The sequence below is a fragment of the Polypterus senegalus genome, chromosome 13 (assembly GCF_016835505.1).
Source record: "Polypterus senegalus isolate Bchr_013 chromosome 13, ASM1683550v1, whole genome shotgun sequence".
NCBI classification, from domain to species: Eukaryota; Metazoa; Chordata; class Cladistia; order Polypteriformes; family Polypteridae; genus Polypterus; species Polypterus senegalus.
In genome coordinates this window covers 136,559,123-136,573,651 of record NC_053166.1, presented here as the reverse complement: position 1 = coordinate 136,573,651, position 14,529 = coordinate 136,559,123, and the positions used below count along the sequence as shown (strand labels likewise).

The following is a 14,529-nucleotide window of genomic DNA, read 5'->3' as shown; positions in this document are numbered from 1 at the left end:
ACAGCAGATGACGAAGCTTGTCATGGATCAATGGCCTCTCATTCTTCCACTAGAAATGCTTGTGTATCCCATGCGTGTGTTGAAACTCTTGTGTAAGTTAGTATAGGCCCAATGCCCCATAAGGATAGTTAATGTTCATTTTGTCATTTCCCTGTAGCTTTTCAGTAATAAAAAACATTTTTGTAATGGAAGACCAATGGCATACACTGTAAGTAATAAATACACAAGACTCACATTGCAGCTTCAGGCAGATGCACACATTGTTCATGATGTCAGCTCCGGTTAGTGATTGAGATGTGTGGTAACGCTTTATAGTAGCACTAGCACTTTAGTAACAGAACAAAACTCTTTTTATCTGGCAGGTTGCTTTTACATTTACTTACTTGGCTGACGCCTTTATCAAAAGTGACTTACAACATTTATGATACAATTGGTTACATTTCTTTTCGGTTTTCCAGCTGGAGCACAGGCAGGTCAAGTGATTTGCTCAGGGTCACACAGTGTCATTAGTGGGATCTGAATACCCAGTGTGGTCCGGCCGGGACGCCCTAGAGGACCAGAGGAGGGCGTGTGCCTCCTCCAGACTGAGTGGGGGCGTCCGTCCTGGTTATGCAGGGGGCCTCGGGTACAGGGCTTGGAAGCCCAGCCCTGTAGGGACCCGTGGCCACCGCCAGGCGGCGCCCCAGTGCCTGTTTATCCCAGGAGGGGGAAGACGACCGGGGAGACACAGATGGCTTCCGGGTGCACGGCCGGCACTTCCGCCACACAGGGGTGTGGCCGCCGTTAAGTGCCGGGAAGCAGCTGGAGCCCATCCGGCTCCCCATAAAAGGGGCCGCCTCCCTCCAGTCAGCGGTGGAAGTCGGGAGGCAGAAGGACTGAGCTGGAGAGAGAGGACGGGAGGCGGCCAGGAAGGCACAAGGACTGTGGGCCCTGGACTTTGGGGAAATCGGTGCAGAGGCACTGGAGTGTGAGTGCACGTGACTTTGTATAAATTGTATATAATAAACAGTGTGTGGGTGCAAAATATGTCCTCCGTCTGTCTGTGCTGGGGCCAGCGTTCACACCAGCCTCAGCCTTAACTATCATACCACATTTCAACAACATTGATTAATATAGCGCATTTTCCTTACTGAATGTAGCTCAAAGTCCTTAACAAAAATAATAGCTAAGAGAGCTACACAAAGAAAGTAAAAAAACAAAACAGCAGTTACTTATAAAAGGTTACTTCAAACAGAAGAAATGGGTTGAAAGCTTAGAGCAATCAATGTCAAAAATAATTGCTTTGTTTAATTTTTATGTGTTGCACAAGCTGAAACTGTGTTGTTCATTGCCCATATAAATTTGACATTGATCGGTGTTTTCCCCAAAAGACTTCTAATGTGGTGTGGCATGGTGGCACAGCTTTTAGTGTGGCTGCCTCATAGTCTTCCTACACATCCACACTCTCACTCAAAATGGGACTAATGTACAATCACCCGTTAGTTTAGCACATACAGTAGAGTACAGTGTGTCTTTAGGGAGTAGGAGGAATAAACAAGTGCCAGGAGAAAAACGCACAAACAGACATGGAGACAATGCACCTCCTCGGCAGTCAGGCACACCAAGGAAGGTGAACCCAAGAGACAGCTACACTGAACACTGTGCCACTCATGCAAACACAATTAATTTAAATTAAGGCACTATGTTTAATAGAAGACTTGAAAAAGCATTCAGATGGTAAATAACTATGGGATTGCTTAATTAAAACATTCACAAATCAAAATTAACTGAAACGTCAGGCAAACCTAGAGATGCATAATCCTACAGCAAAAAAGAACAATCATAAACATTTATCCACCTTAATACAAGGACAAGTGTTTGTGTCTTTATATCTGTGTGTTTGTCTGGTTGCTCTGTGTCTGTTATATCCATCCATCCATCCATTATCCAACCCACTATATCCTAACACAGGGTCACGGGGGTCTGCTGGAGCCAATCCCAGCCAACACAGGGCGCAAGGCAGGAACAAATCCCCGGGCAGGACGCCAGCCCACCACAGGACTCACACACACCCACACACCAAGCACACATGCACCTAACTTGCATGTCTTTGGATTGTGGGAGGAAACCGGAGCACCCGGAGGTAACCCACGCAGAAACGGGGAGAACTCGGAAAGCGAACTCACGTCTCCTTGCTGCGAGGCAGCAGCAGCTACCACTGCCCCACCGTGCCGCCCTGTCTATTATATGCCATTTAGCATTCGATTTGTAAGAGTAATGCTAATGCATGTCATGCGCCAACTGTTGGAATGAGAAAAAATGCAAGGGATTTTAATACTGCATGACTTATAAAATACATTCCAATAGATGGTGCACTGCAAACCATATTAATTCTGAATATGTTCAGCAGAGCTAACTGCCAGACAGACAGATGTCAGCTTAACCATCGTAATAAAAGGACAAGTGTCTATACGTTTGTCTGCGTATCTGTGTACCATCTTGTTGCTAGGGTCAGGAAGAAAAATGTAAACTAAGCAAAACATAGAAGAAGGGTCAAAAAAATAAAAAAAAAACTATAAAAATACTAAATCAGGCTCTAAAAATAACACAACTAGCCTTAACAATCTATTGTGTTGTCTAACAGCAACGTGGTAGGAACTTTCTTGAAACTGCTCAGGGTACATGAACAAGGTTTATATCTGTTATGCTAATGACAGATAAGTTCACCTGGTGGGCAGTGGATGAGGGAAAATAACAATAAATCGATGTGCAGGTTGAGAAACCAAAGTCCTGACATGACTAGGCCAGAGTTGCCAAACCAGAGCAATGAGCAAGTGACCACCACCACATTTTTCCAGCAAAACTATTTGAGTATGAAAGTGGTCAGTTTTTAGAGCCATGCTGACTGGAAGTATCGAAAATGGCCAGCTCTGCCCAAAAAGGAAAAGGCCACCACGAGGGAATGGGATTGGGTGCGTATTGTTATACCAGATCAAACGTGTCAAATAAGAAACTTGAAGCCTATGTGATTACTTAGATTTTGACTCATTTTAGACAGGTAGCAAAGCTAGTCTATGCGTATAAAAGGCTAAGGGTGGTCCATCTGTCACTCAGAAACTCGAGAACCACCTGGCCGTGAACTTTAATTTTAGTCTTAATTGGGAGCTTATATGAGTAACGTGACCCACGATTTAGAAGTGCAGGTTACCTTGGCCATATAATATGGATCCTCCTCACAGCAAGCAGCAGTGTGGATATGCACCATGGCTGACAGGAAAAGAAATGCAACGACATCTGCTAATAGTGAAGCGACTTACAGAAGACGATTACATGACAGAATGAATAAGAATGACAGCTCCAGCATCTGCTGCCTGTCATACACAAATATTTTTAATATACAAATACATCTTGGTCATACATTATATGGTTATTATGAAATAATACTCATTCATCTTAATTAAAAATACACTGCACAACATTCACTTATCCACCAATTTACTAAACTCAACTTTCACGGTCATCAAGTACAAGGAACTTACCCTAGCATGATATTAGTGCAATAAGCTACTATGAAAAAACATTATTTCAGATTCTACCCTTCTGAATTTTTTATCAATTTACCCAGTTTGGAGTGATCTTCAAATGTTTCCAACCTAATGCAGGCCTTCAGTTGTTAAACTCACGGCCTTTTTAAACCAGCCTTCTTCAACATCATTCACTACATATGACGCCAGGCCCAAAAATACTTATTTATTTTTTTAATCATTCCTATAGTTAATTTATAAAATGAGATCCCTGGGAAAAAACAACAATTATATAACATGATACAGTCTTCCATATTTGTGACTTTCATACAAAACTGGCATTAAATTCATATTAATTCGAAAAAAGAAGTCATTTATTTCCTGAATATGTTATTCTTTTATGTAATCTCTCTACATGGATGGAATTAACTGCTAAAAACAGTCCATTTGTATTCACTACTACTTTTAGTGACAGCAGGAAGATTTTTTTTTACTTTTTCTGTCAAGTGAAACTGTAATCTCTAGGCTTATTGTGAATAAAAGACCACACTTTAAAAAACGAAACTAAATGCTAAAGCCATTGAATCATTCTTTGTTAAGGTAAGACAGCTATTGTTTCTTTGTCTGACTTCTTTGTCTCTTTAGCTACAGTGGATTCAGAAAGTATTCAGACCCCTTCACTTTCTGCCCACTTTATTATGTTCTAGATTTAATTTGAAATGGATCAATTTGCAAATATTGCCCATCAGTTTACACTCAATAATCCATAATGGATTAATAAGTGAAATCATATTTTCAAAATGGGTTGCAAAATAATGAATAATCGTGTATCCTGTTTGTTTAAAATTTTCTTTAGATGTGTCTAGAATGTGACTGGAGTCCACTTGTGCAAACTGAACTGATTAGACATTGTTTAGAAAGGCACACACTTGTACATTATATGTAGGTCCTACCATTCACACTGCATGTCAGGACAGAGACCAAGCCATGAAGTCCAAGCAACTCTCCCTAGTACTCTGTGATAAAAATGTGGTGAGGCACAGATCAGGGCAAGGGGATAAAAACTCTGAGTGTTTTCAGGAGCACAGTGGCCTCAGTAATTCTTAAAAGGAAGATATTTAGATCCAGAAGGTATCTTCTAAGAGTTCATGATCCAGCTAAACTAAGTAACTGGACAAGAATGGCCTTGATCAAGGGAAGTGACCAAGAATCAAATGGTCACCCAAACAAATTTTCATATGTCTTCTACTGAAATGGGAGAACCTGTTGGTAGGACAACCATCTCAGTAGCATGCCATCAATCAGGTGTTTCTGGTAAAGTAGCTAGAAGGAAGCCACTCTTGGGTGAAAGGCATATAACAGTTTAAAGGACTCTACTGAACTATTTGGGCAGGACATCAAGCACTACGTCTGGTGAAGACCAGGCACTGCTCATCACCTGCCTAATACAATACAAAGCAATTCATTTTTGTATAACCCCAAATCACACAAGAAGTGCCACAATGGGCTTTAACAGGCCCTGCCTCTTGACAGCCCCCCAGCCTTGACACTTGAAGAAGACAAGGAAAAACTCCCAAAAAACCCTTGTAGGGAAAAAGATGGAAGAAACCTTGGGAAAGGCAGTTCAAAGAGAGACCCCTTTCCAGGTTGGTTGGGCATGCAGTGGGTGTCAAAAGGAAGGGGGTCAATACAATACAATACACATAACAGAACACAAGTAATCCCAAATACATATATAATAGTAAAATAAAAATATTACAAGTAAAGAGTCAAATTTAACAGTAGATGATATTACATAATATGATTTGGATCCACCATAATACCATCTCAATGGTGAAACATGGTGGTCGTAGCATCATGCTATGGGGATAGTTTTCTGTTGCAGGGAGAGGGAGACTGGTCAGAATTAAGGGAAGAGTAAATGCAATCAAATACTGAGAGGTCCTTGAAGAAAACCTGCTCCAGAGTCTAAGTGACCTCAGTCTGAGGCACTTTTAACTCTTTCAGGGCTGATGTCAACTTTTGTCAAAAGGAAGAGCTGATGATAGTAATCGACTGTAAACTGTGACAATGCCAATCTTTATGTTTTAAATGGACTCTCGTTGCTAGAAGGAAAGTTAGATTCATTGGCATGACCGAGATTTCCTGCACCCGCGTGAGTAGCAAGGCGTAAACAATGGCAAAAATGGCACTGACATCTGGCAAGAGATCAAAGCGAATGTATAAAGCAAAATACTTTGTAGATGACGTTTTGCCTCTTATTATCTCTGAACTGGAATATGTCTTGTCAGATTTTGATACAAGTGACTGAAAACCAATGTGAGGTTCCAGCTTCAGCTGATTGGTCCCACAGCTAATGGTTGTACTGACAATGTTCGCCAGGGAGGAGTGCCACTTAACAATGATAAGAGGTAGAAACCAGATTGCAATGCACTGCAACTGTGTCCCAGCCATACAAAGACAGCCTGGCAGCAAGCCTGCCACATATTCTTAGCAAACTGGCAGCAGCAGCATGCGGCAACAGATGTTTTATGTTGATTTGTGTGTTAAACCATTGCTTTTCAGAAACTATGTTTTTTGGAAACAATATTCAGCCCTCAAAGAGTTAAAAGTTGTCAGACTATGAAACTTAGCGTTACTTTTAACATGTGACCCTACTGCTCTCGAGATTGTGTTGTTGAGTTTAGCATTGTATGTTCAGCTCATCAGCATGAATTTAGCAATTTCTAAAGTATTAAGGGAGATATAATTTCAGCCAGGAGAAGAAATATCACCCAAACATTTGCCCCTGGAAGTTTATAATATGGATGCTTCCACCCATGGCTGCTAAAAGCATGTGCAAATTAAATTTATGAGCAGCCTGACAGAGTGCAATAGACATGTGCAAAATCATTATCAATAACCCGGTTAATGGTTTACATGGTCACATAATTGGGTTATTAACAGAGAAATCTAACACTGTTAAGTTAGTTTCTCAGAAGCCAATAAGCTGATTTTTCTAACCAAAATAAGGGTTTATATGGCATTTTAGAAACTGGGCTTCTGTGAATAACCAGGTTACTGACTGCAGTTGTGTTTAATTTAATTACTTACTTCCAGCAACAGTGCACTGCTCCCTAAGGGGAATGGCTGCTTTGATTGTAAAAGTGGAACAAGTTAAAATAAATATATTAATGATAAAAATATTCATGCTCCAGTGTTAGGCTGGTGCCCAATGATGGTTAGTTCCTGTCTCGTGTTGTGACTCTGAATTGGATTAAGACAGTTCAAGAATCTTATATCTTTATGTTATACTGTGAGTTGCCGGAGAGCAAATATGGCTCCTTGAGAGATTTACATGAAACGTAAATGTACATTTTGCAATCTGATGCTAGGCAAGATGGTTTCTTGTGATTGTATTTCTTGAGAATCCACCACTTCTTCATAAATGCAAATCAAGAAGCCATTTTACTTTGGGTCATAGTCAAAATTCCTCCAGTTTCTAATATCCATTATTGGCCTCCTGCCTATTGCTAAGCAATAAAGTGAATTTTACAAGAACATATCTAGGATTCCCTTTTTCCTGGGCAATTAATCCCTTTACACAAATTTTATGTTGTGCCAGTCCACTTTACTGGGCTTATTTGTTTTCTAGTACAGGGGTCCTCAATCCCAGTCCTGGAGAGCCGCAGTGGCTGCAGATTTTTGTTCTGACCTGGTTGCTTAATTAGAAAGCAATTCTTGCCAATAAAGCTCTAACAAGCTATGAAATTAAATTAACTCTGCTATGTCAGGTCATTCTCATATCCTAGATTTTCTTTCCCTTTCTATCGTGCAAATGATTTGAAGGCTAAAATGGACGAGTAATTCTCAGTCCTTCACTTTTTTCTCTTCATTTTTCTTCCAAGTATTTAATTAAACCCAATAGTGCAGATAAATACACACAGGTGTAAATGTAAATAAGCTAAATGGAGAAATGCTGCTCTCTCTTGTCATTTGCATGTTATTGATAATAAGGAGCAATTAAAATAGCTGTTTAAGACAAAATTAAGCAATAAGGGCTCAAAATCACTAAAGTGAAGCAGAAGTGTTACTTTAGCAATAAGTGCTTTTTATTAAGCAACTGGGTTGGAGCAAAAACCCGCAGCCACTGCGGCTCTCCAGGACCGTGATTGAGGACCCCTGTTCTAGTATAAACAACAACAACATTTATTTATATAGCACATTTTCATACAAAAAAATGTAGCTCAAAGTGCTTTACATATTGAAGAATAGAAAAATAAAAGACACAGTAAGAAAATAAAATAAGTCAACATTAATTAACATAGAATAAGTAAGGTCCGATGGCCAGGGTGGACAGAAAAAACAAAAAAAAAAACTCCATGCGGCAAGTCCCCTCTGGGCAATCTACCTAACATAAATGAAACAGTCCTCTTTGTATTTAGGGTTCTCATGGAAGGACTTGATGATGATGGTCACGTAGACTTCTGGCTTTCAGTCCATCAATGTTGGTGCATCATGATGCTTTGAGTAGGTGGTGGTGGCGCAGGCCGCCACCACAAAGAAACCGTAAAAAGAAACAGAAGAGAGAGTTGGGGTCAGTACGGATTTTAGAGCCACTATGAATAGTTATTATGAAGAACTGAACATACAGAGTATCAGTATTAAGTTAAAGTGAAGTTATGAGAAGGCCATGTTAAAGTAATGTGTTTTCAGCAGTGTTTTAAAGTGCTCTACTGTATCAGCCTGGCGAATTCCTATTGGCAGGCTATTCCAGATTTTAGGTGCATAGCAGCAGAAGGCCGCCTCACCACTTCTTTTAAGTTTTGTTCTTAGAATTCTAAAGAGACACTCATTTGAGGATCTAAGGTTACGATTTGGGATATAATGTGTCAGGCATTCCAATATATAAGATGGGGCGAGATTATTAAAGGCTTTATAAACCATAAGCAGTATTTTAAAGTCAATCCTGAATGACACAGGTAACCAGTGTAGTGACATCATATTGGATATCATGTGTCTTGAGATGTGATTACCACAACTAACAAAGAATTTTCTCCCTGCCAGGTAGGATTCAAACCAATTTAAGACACTGCCAGAGAGGCCCACCCATTGACTAAAGCGATTTCTAAGAATATTATGATCAATGGTGTCAAATGCGGCACTCAGATCTAGGAGGATGAGAACAGATAAATGGCCTCTGTCTGCATTTACCCGACAATCATTTACTACTTTAACGAGTGCAGTTTCTGTGCTGTGATTTGTTCTGAAACCTGACTGAAACAAGAATAGATTACATTATACCTCACTTGAGTCAACTACCTTAGCTGTCTAGTAGATAGAGAATAGCTAAGATAAAGAAATTCTTAATTTAATATAGCACCATCACAAGGTGTTTTAAAAAAATAAAAGTCACACAACACCCATAGAAATACTGCCCTAACAGATATAAGAAGAGATTGAACCCAGCAAGTCAAGTCAAGTTGGGGAGCATGCAGTGGTACAGTGCATTGCCGTACCCAATACACGCTGAAACAACTTGGGATCCCAGTTGGCAACCCCCCAGGGCAGACACGCGGTCCAGTCCCACATTCCGGAAATGACTCTCTATCTGCCGCAGCCAGGTGTTATGTGGGCGACCCCTTGGCCTGGTCCAGCCACTCGGGTCCCCAACAATGAGGATCTTACGAGCCGGATCACCCTCGGGGAAACGTGCCATATGGCCGTAGTGCCGTAACTAATGCTCCCACACAATGCAGGTAATGTGCCTCATTTGGGACTCCATGAACAACCGCTCATTGACACAAAGTCAAACCAATGATACCCAAGGATTTTCTGCAGAGACACAGTACCAAAAGAGTCCAGGCTTCGTCTCAGGTCACTTGATAGCATCCATGTCTCGCAACCATATAGCAAGACAGGAAGCACCAGGACTCTAAAGACTTGGACCTTTGTCCTTTTGCATACATATCGGGAGCGCCACACAGCCCTTTCCAGTGACCTCATGATCCCCCCATACTCTCCCAATCCGTCTACTGACTTCATAGGAAGAGTCACCATACATATGAATGTCACTGCCAAGGTAAGTAAACCTCTCGACAAGGTCAACACTCTCTCCGCAAACAGGCATACTGCTGATGGCTGTGCTCAAGAGGTCATTAAAAGCCTGGATCTTTGTTTTTATCCAGGACACTTGCAAGCCCAGACAAATAACTAAAATTTGCTCTTAACCAGCAAAGCTGTCAACAGCAACACCCAGAACGTCTGCTTGTGTGGCTTACTCTGTCTCAACCCATTTGTCATCTGTGTTTTTTCAGTTCTGCTTTTTCTGTTGCTACAAACCCCTATAAATTGTTTGCATCTGCCTTCTCAGTCCCTTTTTCAGGGTATATTTATGAAACTATACCAAAACACCTTTCTAGATTATCTTAGATTAATAAACTTTGTTAAATTTCCATGGGGAAATTCAGATGTATACAGCAGCAGAAACATTAAAAACAAAGGATACAGATTCACAGGGCAAATAATACACCCAATAAAGCAATCAATCAATTAATTAAAACATAAAAATAAATGTATATTGTGCAGATATTTCAAAATGAACTTAAAGAGTAAGCATTGAATTTCCTGATAGCAGTGGCCAGAAAAGACCCCAAGATGCAGTTCTTTAGCACACTACATTAGAATGAGCCTGTGGCTAACAGTGCTCCAAAAGAGTGTCACCTGGAGGGGATTTTTCAAGATGGTATTCAATTTTGCCACCATCCTCTTTTTCATAACAGCTACTAGTGTGCCAGAGTTTTGTTATGTGATGGAAGCAGACTTTCTTGATAAGTCCGTTCAGATATTGTGCTTCTTTTGTGCTCAAGTTGTTTCCCCAGGAAACCACATAGTAGAACAACACACGGACTACTGTGGGTTGGTAGAACATTTCCAGCAGTTTGCTGCACACATCAAAAGACCTGAGTCTCCTTAGGAAGTCCAGTCTGCTCTGGCACTTCTTGTACCGCCTCACTGTGTTGTTAGACCAGTCCAGTTTGTTGTTCATGTGAACCTCCAGGTACCTGTAGCTCTGTACCACTTCCACATCCTCCTCCTGAATGGTGAGTTCTCTCAGAGGCTGTTTGACATGCTGGAATTCCACAATCAACTCTTTTGTTTTGCTTATGTTGACTTGTAGGTTGTTATCCCTGCCCCAGAAGATGAAGTCCTCCACAACCTTCCTGTACTCTCACTCATCTCCGTTATTAATGCAGTCTATGATGGAGGCGTCTCCTTCTAATTCTGGTTTACTTAAGATTCTAAGATTGTTTCTACTCTTCTTCACAGTGTTACATCTCCTGTTACAGCAGACTTTGTTTCCACAGGGTATTTTTCCACCATATCTTCGGGCTAATGATAATGGCTTTTGCCTGGATTATACTGTATATGGCCCCCAGTGACCCAAAAGCTGGGATAACTTAGTTCAGAAAATGGACAGAGAAACTGGTAACTTTAACTGATTTTATTTGAAGTGTCAGATCTATAGTGATTTACAGTATGTCCCGAAGCAGGGCCCCATGCGGCAGATGGCTCCATCTCCCGAAGTTGCTAAAAATTGACTAGCTGGTTTTTTGTAGGCATTAATAACTCAGAAGGCTGTGTTGTTTGATTTCTGAAACAAATGCAGTCTGCTAGAATCCCATGCATTTGTTGTGTTTATGTTAACTTTACTCACAATGGGCAAAGAAATGTTAAAGTTACCAGAAATTCTAGGTCAGGCTTCTGTTCTGCTAGTGAACATAGCCCTTTATTCATTAACCTTTTTAACAGAAAGTCTACCATGAAACATCAATATCCAAGGAGAAGCGAAACTCATAAGAAGAGAAGAAAAAAAAAACAGAAAGGTGCCATTTTTAAATTGTGCTCACTGTTCAAGCGAAGCGTAAAAATATCTACAGCAACAAAAGCTGCATCTATTAGTAGGAGCAGTAGAAGTGATGATATAAAAATGCACAAGACAGCCCACCATCTAGACACTTGATTTCACTCTGCTGCTAATGGGACAAGGAAAGAAGACCAGGGAGGCAATGCTTGTGACCAAAAGCTCTGCAAAGCAAAATGTATGTTTTGACAAAGTAGTCTTGTGTAAAGAAATTTGAAAGATACACACACAAAAAGAGTGCAAACTGGGTTTTATATTTTTCTGCATGTGTGTGCATCAGAGAGTGTAGGATAGCTAAGAAGTAAGTATTATATAATTATAGGTAAAGTGTTTCTTCATATTTAAAATTATACCCCAAATATTAGACAAGACTAGTCTGCATAACTGCATACTGCCTTTATAATGTGACATAGCATTGTTTTGTTAGAGTGACTCTTTTTACCTGCTTGAAATCATTTTTTAAATTTTATTGGTTTATAGGATCATTATTGACACTTATACTGAGTACAGTGAAATTTTACTTGCATGTGCTAATCAACATGCCAAACTATAAAGAGTAAAGACCAAGAAAGTTTCTAGGCAGGGCCCCATGACCTGTATAGCTTCCATTTGTTTCTGGTATAGCGTCTCTAGTGTCTGTCACCACTGCTTCCTTGTTTCTGCTGATACTTTGATTCTTCATTTCTGTTGTACTCATACTTTTGTCAGTTTATTGTCCTATTGAGCACAAGCATCATCTGAATAACCTGAACAACATGGAGCAAGTCTGCCTAAAAGAATGGGCCAGAATCACTCCTGAACAAAGGCCAAAGCTTACTTCAAATGGTTTAAAGCTAATGTGGAAGGAGACTCTACAAATATTAAACTGTACAGAATGTCCTCATTTAAAAAAAAAAAAAAGCTAACTTGAAGTTTTAGTGCATTGATATAAAGGTATCACAGATAACAAAATTTCAAGTTAAAATTTGTTATTTAGTAAGTTTGGAAGACATTGTGCATTACGAGGTGCAAATGAGGGAGAGGAGAACCAGACCACCTTGTTTACTACCAAAGTCCAAAAAACAACAAAAATGAGCATGCGGTGGAGCAACAGTTGCTTTCCTAGCCTCAGCAGCTTTTCAAAGCTATCGGCTCTCTCCAGCAGATCTGACCAGACGAGTCATGGTTTAGGTGCCCTCACTGGGCAACATTTCAGAGCCTAAGAGGCGAAATGAGATGGTATTGTTAGGGTTGACATCCCCTCTTGCCCTGGCAGTGTGGTGTACTGATTAAGGCTTGAACCTCAAACCCTGAGGTTATGGGTTCAAATCCTGGTACTGATGCTGTGTGACCCTAAGCAAGTCACCTGACCTGCCTGTGCTGTGTAAGTTGCCTTGGATAAAGGTGTCATACAAATACTGTAAATAAATGTAAATTGCATACCTTCTCTGAGGACTGGGGACTACACTTTATATTCTTCTAAGATGCACTGAGCCACCTGATCCAGTCACTACATGATACTACCTTTCTACACCCTTATGAACTGTACAAAACGTCAAATGTACTTGATGTAAAGTGCCACTGAGATGACCTAATAGATCAAATAGGTTCTTCGTTGACATGGTCTCTAGAATTTTTTTTTCTTTTGAGGTAGAGATGTTAGATGGGCTCATTCCACATTTAGGTCTTCCATCCATTTTCCAACCTGCTGAATCCGAACACAGGGGTCTGCTGGAGCCAATCCCAGCCAACACAAGGCACAAGGCAGGAACCAATCCTGGGCAGGGTGCCACCCCACCACAGGACACACTAGGGCCAATTTAGAATCGCCAATTCACCTAACCGGCATGTCTTTGGACTGTGGGAGGAAACCCACGCAGACACGGGGAGAACATGCAAACTCCACGCAGGGAAGACCCGGGAAGCGAACCCGGGTCTCCTAACTGCGAGGCAGCAGCGCTACCACTGCGCCACCATGCCGCCACCATGCCGCCCCCATCTAGGTCTTCCTCCTCTGCAAAATGATAATCCACCAAAGCAGTGGTTGAAAATGAAATAAGAACATCAAGTGTTTCAGCTTTTTCAGCCAACAATATATATCCATCCAAGTTCTGAGATGGAGTGATTTCCAACCACACCCCCACACTCCTCGCTAAAATTCTAAGGAAATAGCAGCCATTTAAAAAACTGATAGATACTGAGAAGCTGTGAGAAGTGTTGACTTCAAAAACTGCTGGTACACTATGGCGTTATTTCAGTGCCACTATTCTGAGCGCACGTAAAAAAATATTGCAAGTGCAAGTGTTGCATTTTGAGGAGAAATTTATTTTGAGCGTACAAAAGCTGAATTTGAGTGAACAAAATTCATTGCTGCGTGCAAAAAATGTATTTCAGTGTTTGCACTTATCCATATACACACACACAATAGCACCCCCTCTCGCTCAGTTTTTTCATTTGCGCTTGCTCGCAATGTGTTGCTTGCGCTCAACTCTCTGTACACCGTTATAAGTGTGCCACAAAACCAACCAATCACAGACTTGGTTTCAAAAATTCTGATTGGCTCTTACGGTCTCCAATCAGCTGCTAGCTGCTGCATTCCGGAAACAGTCCGAAATGTAGCTAAATCCAGCTAAACTCAATTAAACCCCAATTTGCGGATAATATCTTTAATTATTTTATTTTAAAATTGGGGTTTAATTGAGTTTAGCTGGATTTAGCTACATTTCGACTGTTTCCGAATGCAGCAGCTAGCGAGCTGATTGGAGACCGTAAGAGCCAATCAGAATTTTTGAAACCAAGTCTGTGATTGGTTGGTTTTGTGGCACACTTATAACGGTGTACAGAGAGTTGAGCGCTTGCAGCAGAGAATGTTGTGAGCGCAAGCAACACATTGCGAGCAAGCGCAAATGAAAAAAACTGAGCGAGAGGGGGTGCTATTGTGTGTGTGTATATGGATAAGTGCAAACACTGAAATACATTTTTTGCACGCAGCAATGAATTTTGTTCACTCAAATTCAGCTTTTGTACGCTCAAAATAAATTTCTCCTCAAAATGCAACACTTGCACTTGCAATATTTTTTTACGTGCGCTCAATATTTTTTTACGTGTGCTCAGAATAGTGGCACTGAAATAACGCCATAGGTA

The 14,529-nt window shown here is 40.8% G+C and overlaps 1 protein-coding gene across 1 annotated transcript in view; it reads left to right on the top strand.

The window, feature by feature from the left end:
• The window catches only part of LOC120542772 (interleukin-21 receptor-like), a 58,408-nt gene that overhangs the window by 18,365 nt on the left and 25,514 nt on the right, over positions 1-14,529 (top strand). The gene's annotated exons all lie outside the window — the stretch shown is intronic.